At 39.3% G+C, this 8,356-nt stretch overlaps 1 long non-coding RNA gene across 1 annotated transcript; it reads right to left on the bottom strand.

Annotated features, from left to right (window-relative positions):
• Positions 1-4,007: 4,007 nt before the first annotated feature.
• LOC117812074 lies at positions 4,008-6,346 on the bottom strand. The gene is made up of 3 exons (XR_004631127.1): positions 6,247-6,346; positions 4,849-4,972; positions 4,008-4,249 (listed from the first exon to the last, which is right to left on the bottom strand). It is a non-coding gene; the product is annotated as an uncharacterized LOC117812074 (long non-coding RNA).
• Between the last annotated feature and the right edge of the window lie 2,010 nt (positions 6,347-8,356).

An 8,356-nucleotide genomic window follows, 5' to 3' on the forward strand; every position in this document is an offset into this window, starting at 1 on the left:
TACTAACCTATTGCCAGAACGAACAGCAGCTGTGCTCACATGCAAAGGAGGAATATTCCCGTTTTAAAGGACAGATGTGCACAAAATGAACTCCAAGCCCTTTTTTTTATGACTCTGAATCTTAAGAGAAACATAAACAGTGAACGTGAGAAGAATGAACATACAAGTGTGAAGGTGGAATTTCCCCTCTGAAGTGGAAAGGAAAAAGAGGACTTCCCTAAAAGTCTGTGTGTGACTCTTCAGAGAGAGAAGCAGTAGGAGTTGTCTGAAGGACTGGAGAGGTCCCGTGTGTTTGTTCCTCTTTCATCTGTGTGGGTGGCTGCCGTGCACACAGTCACACGCTATCTCCAAGCCGAGCACGAACCCCAGCAGAGGCTGCTTTTTGAGGGTGTCATTGCAGCAAACACCTCACAACCTGTGCACAGCAGGAGGAACACCTGAGAATATTTGATCTGCTGAGAGTTAAAAGACTTTACCATCACCCCTCATGTTGCTCTCATGTTCCTCTCACCCTCCTCGAGTGGGTTAATGTGGCCTGTGTGGGACAGGTGTGACACACAGGTGGGTCTGGGAGGGTTTCAGGTGCTCATGGGTTGTATATAGTGTCAGGTTATCTGTAATGAACAGAGGCATCAGTTTTCTAGAATGAAGAGTTAAACATATCCAGTTTTTCTTTGAGCTTGCTGGTTTGAAAAAAAGTTAAACTAACGTTAGAAAAAACAGGTACCATCATCCATCATTGTAAACCAGGTATTCTTTTTATATGTTATATTTTTGGCCATGTTTGTCTTTATTTGCTAAGACAGCTGAAGACAAGCAGGAAATGTGGGAGCAGAGAGTGGGGCCTCTGTATAGCGTGTGCTGAAACCGGTATAGGCCAACAGTTCTCCTAAATCAGGCTTTCTTCATTAGACTCTGTTGGTGTTCCTAGACAACAGGGATTTTGATGTATCATTTGGTTATTGTCCTGCAAGAAAAAAGACTGATTGCGTAGATGCTACTTCAGTCAACATGACTGTGTCACAAAAGAGAGCGCAGTGGAACAAATAAAACAGCTAAAAGAAAAACTGTTGCTGCAAAAAAAGCAAGAGAGAAACACTGTGCATTGATTTATAACTCCAGGGCAAAAGAAAAAAAATGGGCAAATGGGTTATTAATAAGGCAGCTGCAGAGATGCTTTAAGATAACACAATCCAAATACTGGAGGGAGTTTGATTGTAAAGTGAGCATGAGAATCTGTCAATAGGGTAAATGTTACTCCTGAGTGGAGTCAAGTTTTTGGTGAGGATGTTAGGAACTAAAAGAAAACTGTACACAAATATTTTTAAAGTGTTAATTTAAGTCTGAAAAGATATTCAGGAAGTTTTAAAGAACATCTAAGAGTTTAATGAACATCTGAAAACAGAAAATGGCCCAGATGACTTGCATCTATTTAAAGTACTGCAAATGACAGCCGTGAAGCAGCTGACATGGAAATAACTAAATCTACTTTAACTACAATTAAAAATAAAAACACGAGAACACATTTTACACCCCTGAAAAAAAAAACCATATTCAGTTATACATATGTGTCATAGAAAACATAAATATATATATATAATCTACCTTAAAGAACAGACAGTACACTGTCTAATACACACCCCTCCCTCTTTTATCCTGTCTGAAATTATGATTATTCCTTTTTATCAGTTATTTGTTGGAATAGCTATTGAGTTAAGGTCTTATCATTTTTATTCTTGTCTTCTTATTTCTTTGCTAATTCCTATATAAAAAGATCAGCTGTCTGGAGTGATGACTTTGTTAACATTGTGATTAAAAATGAACAAAATTTTTTGGACAGACCAACTTTTGCACTTGTCTCTCCTTGTTTTTATGTCACAACCTCACATTGTAGAGCTTTTCTAGTCTAAACTCAACACACATGATTTCAGACAAGTCAAGAATTGGTCTGACACTTTCTCATGATGAAGGATTCATTGATATCAATTCAGTTTCAGGACAGCAGAGAGATGGGTTTGAATTATAGAATTGAGTCCTGGCCCGTGACTCATACAGGTAGAGTAGTTTAAATTGTTGAAACTGAAGCATCAGTCGTGTTAAAAAGACAACAAAGAGAACATTTTCTACATCAAAAAAGGAATACTGGTTTTTTTGTTTTGTTATGGGGTTTGTTTTTTTGTTTTTTGGTAACAGTGTGGCTATTGTTGATATTGCTGTCATAAATACATTCTAAGTTACTTTTTTTTTTCTGTTACTGATATAATAACTATTATTAATATTACTTATTCTCTTATCTGTTTTTGAAGATACCCTAGCTTGGATGTGGGAATATTTATTTATTCTATTTTTTATTTTTCTATTTATTTTTGTCTTAATCTGAATGTTTGACCAACAACTGTTTCTGATAATCTTTCTACTGTAAAGAGCACAGTTGATGTTTTGTTTCTTGAGTTAAAATGTGAAAAATCAATAAAAATCTTGAAAAAAAAAAGGAATGCAGGTAGGTTTCTGTGATGAGATGACAGTTTGTGCTATACCAACACATGAGCCATTTTAATATAGCCAGTACAAGGTGGGACATTTACACCGTTGTAATGTCTTGCCTGTAAATGTTGTGGTCATGGGACCGAGTCATCCCCACCACTGTGCTGGTTTCAGAGATGGTGACGGAAGCGTTAACTTGGATGTCACGGCATCACTAGTTCTTTTTATAATGCAAGTCCATAACACAGTTCCACTGTTATGATGCCTTTGCACTTTCATATTGATCCTGCAATAGTGTAAAATCAGTGTCCCATCATGCAGTATCTTCATGGGATCGATTTTGAAGGCGAGACACTGTGGAGGTGTCCATATCCTGTACTGAACTGGCAATATGTCAAGGGCTACTATAAAATGTAACATTACGTTGTCATGGGATCAATACCTGATCAAAGTAAAAAGGCGTGATGATGGCAATGCTTTAGTATGGTGCTGTTATGCACTCAAAATGTTTAAAGCTGTAATGCTTTCTCTCTGCTGAGAATCTACATCACTTAAAAAGAAAAAGGTCAGGATGACCGGACAAAAGTCCCTACGTGACACCACTCATGTATAACGACACTGGTGCATGTCACCTGTGATCGCAGATATGAGGATTCCCGGACACAGATATGACTGATGGTGCCACTCTTGACCATCTGACACACTTTTCTTTATCTGCAAGCACTAAAATATAAAAAAAACATTCTTCAGATCCAATGGATTTGGGTCAAATCTGGTTGTGATGCTGTGCAGGGATAGAGACGAGAATGGTAAGCAGAGCTCTCATCAAGCCTGTCCTAAACACACACACACACACACACACCCATACACACACAAAAACACACACACACACACACACACACACACACACACACACACACACACACACACACACACACACACACACACACACACACACACACATAGATGTGAGATTTTATCAAGGCTGGGGGAATGTATGAACTACAGTCTAAAGAGCGAAACACTGGTGTGTCTAATGGCACTTGTCATGGTAACAAAGAGAGTCTGGCAACCTGCACGTACACACAAACAAAAACAACCTGATCTGGGGCAGCACGGTGCCTCTTCGGGTCGTTATACAACGCTCTCAATGATCCAGGAGCGATATACTTCTCTGTTCAGCTTATGTAAATTGTGTGTTGGTGGCCCTCAGTTGTATCATTGTCCTCTCATCAGCATTTTTGTAACAATTCTATCAATGGTGGCTTCTCTTTGAGGCAACATAAACTTTCCATGAGGGCCTTTGTGCACAATTATTCTGCATCATTCAAAGTGTGTGTTCCTTACAAAAAGATCTCCTATGGAAATCTGGCGGGTCGCCAGATCTTCCAGTGTGTGTGCGGACACACCTGAATTCTCCTGACCGAACACAGCACAGCATCAGGGAGAGGAGGCAGACTGTGTGTGGTCAGTGGAGTATAACCAGAGAACCAGGACCCTGCAAGACCCATCCATCCCAATCAAATCGAGGTCAGGACACAGAGAAGTCAACAGCTAGAGGGGGTAGACCGCTTGAACAGGATTGTGCCCCATTTATTTTTGTTGTTTGTTTGTCACTGTTAATCTCTCTGTTCATCTCCCACTTTCTTGGCCCACACAGATGTTGCAGATGGATGTTCATCTTGAGTCCAGGGGCGTGTCTAAAGGGATGTCCTGGGGTGGCACTGGCCCCCATTGAAATCTGATTGGCCACCCATGTGCTGCCCTAAAATCCAAAGATATGATTGGTTATTTGCCTTATCAGAGCTGGGACTTAAGTTAAAATCAATGTAATAACAAGCCACTGCCAAGTAGCTTTTGTTGTGTTTGAATGTAGTGCTTTTACTTTTGATACACAAACATCCTATTAAGTCCATAAAGAATTAAGCTCAGAAGATGTATGTGTCTCTACTCTGCTGTGCTTCCTGTAAAAGTAAAAAACATACACACAGGAATATATCAGCTTTACAATACTTATATGATAGTTGTTAAAGTATATTGTGAAACAGAGAGGGTAAATGCTAATAACTAGTTTGTTAAAATGGAAACATTTGCCCATTGTTCAGCTTACAGAGGAGTTAAACTGTAGCTGTTAACCTTTCTCTCATGTACTGCTCAGTGCAACATTCTGGATACATTTTAACTTAAATATTTGCAGAGGTACTCATGGTTCATATATTTTGAAATGTTTGTGTTGTAAAGTACGCAGTAAGACAAAGTAGTGATATAACAGACTGTGTGAAGATGATTTTGAGCTGACTCATCAGGAGCTATGAATTGCCTGGAGTAAACCTTTGTGTGAGTGTGTGATGGAGATCCACTGACCCAGAGGAGTTAAACTGTTCTGCATCGCGTCACTGTATCCTGAAGGTGCAAATTTCAGGCCGACAGGTTGAGGACGAGATGAGACAGGCTGAGGCGAGGTGTCTCAGAGTCTTTGATGGTTCTCCTGTACACACACAAGTAGAACAAAACACAGATACAATGCACTGTAAACAAGCTTTCAACAGGGCTGGTCAAAGCTCCTGGGAGGACTTTTTATCTGGTGATGAAACAGACTGAAATGAGCAGTGATGCCTCTATATGACCTACAAACGTATGTGAGACAATCAGCAATAAGACTGCAAATTTCTTTATTGTAATTTGTAATGCCTGTAAATGATACAAGGGGGTAGGTGTAAGACCAGATGACTGACAGCACACTGTTGAAACAGGCCTTTATTACTTTTTCCAGCAAACATTCACAGTGAGCAATACACTGGACTGTCAAAAGACATCAAGAGGAGATTTTATTTTTCATAAATGTGCAGGACAAGATCAGTAAAGAAATGAGGGGTATCACATTGTCCACAGGGGAGCGCCATTATTGACAGAATGTTAGTTTATCCTGGTTTGTATATTCCGGTTCTAATAGCTCTAAAATCTTGCAAGATCTGACTGAGAGGTCTCGGACCGCCTTATACCCAGCTGTGATTCAGACTTTAAATATTTTCTTTAACCCACAGGAATGTGCCGACGAATTAGTGCCGCCCACCCTTCAAAAACGCACCATTTTACAGAGCTGTCAGACTTCGCTGGAAACAGTGATGTGTTGCTGGTTCATTTATCCAGAATCTGGTGGTTCTAGTTTTACTCTGTATGTTTGTGTGACTCTCTCTGGGACGGGCGCTTCACAGGAAATAAGTTTCAATGTTTAAAACAAATAAATAAATCAAATTAAGAGCCAGTTATTTCTGTTGGGATGATATGACAGCCCAAAAGTGAAGCCAAGAGATTTAGAGCTCCCCCTAGTGACCGGCTGCAGTATCTTAAAGCTCTTTTTGATTTCCGCAAACCTACAAAATTAACCTCCAGGGTCTGCATCAGGCAAAGACTTCCTCTAAATAGCACAGCCAGTACTGCTGTCAATAATGCCATTACTGTGATACTGTTTTAACTTAAGTTCCCTAACTTCTATTCATCCTTTCGTTTTATTCATCCATCATCCACTGAATACTTCATCATGGTTTTATATATTTTAAATATATCATGCATATTTGATGCTCTTTTGTGTTTCTCTTATTTTGTTAAGAAATTTTGGAACAACGTGGCAACAGAGTTTCCTTTGGGATCAATAAAGTTGGATCTTATCTTGAAGTATAGTCTATATAATCCTTAGTTTAAACACATTTTAGGGATGTGAAACGTTTGAAGATTATCTGAGGAAATGATGAACAGATATACCTCGGGGACGTGTCTTCAATTTTAGATGAAATCAAAATGTCTGTGTGCACTATTGAAGTTACTTCTCTGTAATCACTAGACAACACCTCACTGATCCTAGATTAGATCTAACACAGCAAGCAGCTCATCATGCACTGATGACATCTATGAAGTGACAACTGTCATCCAATCACAGCCCCCCTCACATGCATCAGGTATACCTACAGCGTCAAAAGTACTAAATCCCTTGGAAATAAGCGTTGTTCATGGATGGTGCTGTTTGGTTGGCTTGTGGCGCACAAGTGTGAATAAAATAATATTTCTTCTTGCAAAAAAGACGGGCTGTTTTCGAAACTGCCTGCTACATACTACCTATGAATGTAGGATGCAGTATACTGCATACTGCTTACTGCGTTTGAAGGTAGACTGACAGTTCTGCAGTCTGCTGGGCCAGGCGTTGCTGATTTTCCGGCTTCGGAAAGCGGAAGTCAACAACGACCAAGCTGAAAGTCAAACTGCTTCTTTAGCATCCACAAATGATTTAAAAAGTTAAGATGTGGTTTATATGGAATTTAATAATTTTCACAGCACCCAAAACCTGAGTGCCCTGTATCAAAAAATAAAAAGCAGAACTTGAGCGCTGTGCATTGTGGGAAACAGTACGCGAGGGAGACTGGTCCGCTGCATAGAGATATATTGAGATATATTCCAGAATCAGTACGACATCAGGGTAGTTTTGGCATACTGCAGATTTTGCTCTTGTTCACATACTGCATACTACTACACGGATGAAGGGAAAGGTTGACAACAATCTGATAAGGAAGAAAAGGGACACCAACACTAAAAACACTGAACCTAATCAGGACACAGGTGTGACAAACAAGACACAGGTGAACCTAATCAAGGCAGATCACACAATCAAAGAGGCGGGAAAACAAGACAGGGAGTCAAAATAAAGCTGACACACTGAATCCAAGATAGAGGTCTGTCATATAATTAGTCAGTTAAGGGCTTTTTGGGGAAAAAGAGAAGATTATTGATATAAAGTTATATAATGATACAGTTTCAGTTACATACAGATCAAACACACATTTCTTGTTTAAACACTATCATATTCACGTTCCTAATAAGATAGTTTGTCTCTTATTCAAAAGTTGGCAACCCTCGGACTAATGGACTGTTTGTACTGCAGAGTTTGTAATGTTTGAAGGCTCCTGGGTATTGTTTTTACAGTTGTTATCAAAACATCGATGTCTCACATTACATAAATGCTGTCAGAGATTTTACAATAAGTTGGAATGAGTTGAGTTTTGAGTGTCCCCTGTTCACTGAAAGTCAGGTTTCCCCTACGTGACAATAAATGATTAAACAGAACAGAAAGCAAAGATGAGATGATGAAGTGTAGTTCACTTCCAGACACATGGCTAAAAGTTTTTCCAGTGTGATTTTGAAACTCTGACATCATGGTTCTGTATGCAACATTTTGGAAAAACCCTGCAGGGACATTCAGAAAGTTTCAATCAGTGTCAGGTGATTACTCATCCAAGGTTACAAACCGGCTCTTTGAAGTTGAACATAAAAATCTCATGAAGTCTCTCAGAAATGATTGGAACAACTGGGTCAGGAGGCCTGAAGGAGTTACAAGACAGATGTGTGTTTATGGGACAAAGAGATAAGTTCATAGAGTGTTTAAAAGAAGAGAATGTAGCCGCTCTGTGTCAAAGGGAAAGTGGCTTAAAAACCTGTATCATTTCAAACAGCCTGCTGGGAAACACATTAACAAAACTGTATGGAGGTCAATGAAAAAAATCACAGATGTTTCAGTTCCACCGTAAACATCCTGCATTTGAGTTCATGAACTTGTAGGGGGAAAAAATCTGTGTGATAATCATTTGTTGAATTATACTTCTATTTAGAGTCAGATTGATAATAACACCTAATCCTAACTGGAAGCTATGTTAAGGAACAGGCTCAGTTTTTCCTCAATGAAGGTGTCCAAACCTGCTCAATGTGTCAGTGAACAGGCAGACAAAATTGATCTCACCCCAGATCTGTTACTCGCTTGTTCTCTGTTTGATCACTGTATGACTTTGATTGGTTTTCTTTTATTTAATTCAAACTGTGTGTTGCT

Source organism: Notolabrus celidotus, chromosome 4, assembly GCF_009762535.1.
Source record: "Notolabrus celidotus isolate fNotCel1 chromosome 4, fNotCel1.pri, whole genome shotgun sequence".
NCBI classification, from domain to species: Eukaryota; Metazoa; Chordata; class Actinopteri; order Labriformes; family Labridae; genus Notolabrus; species Notolabrus celidotus.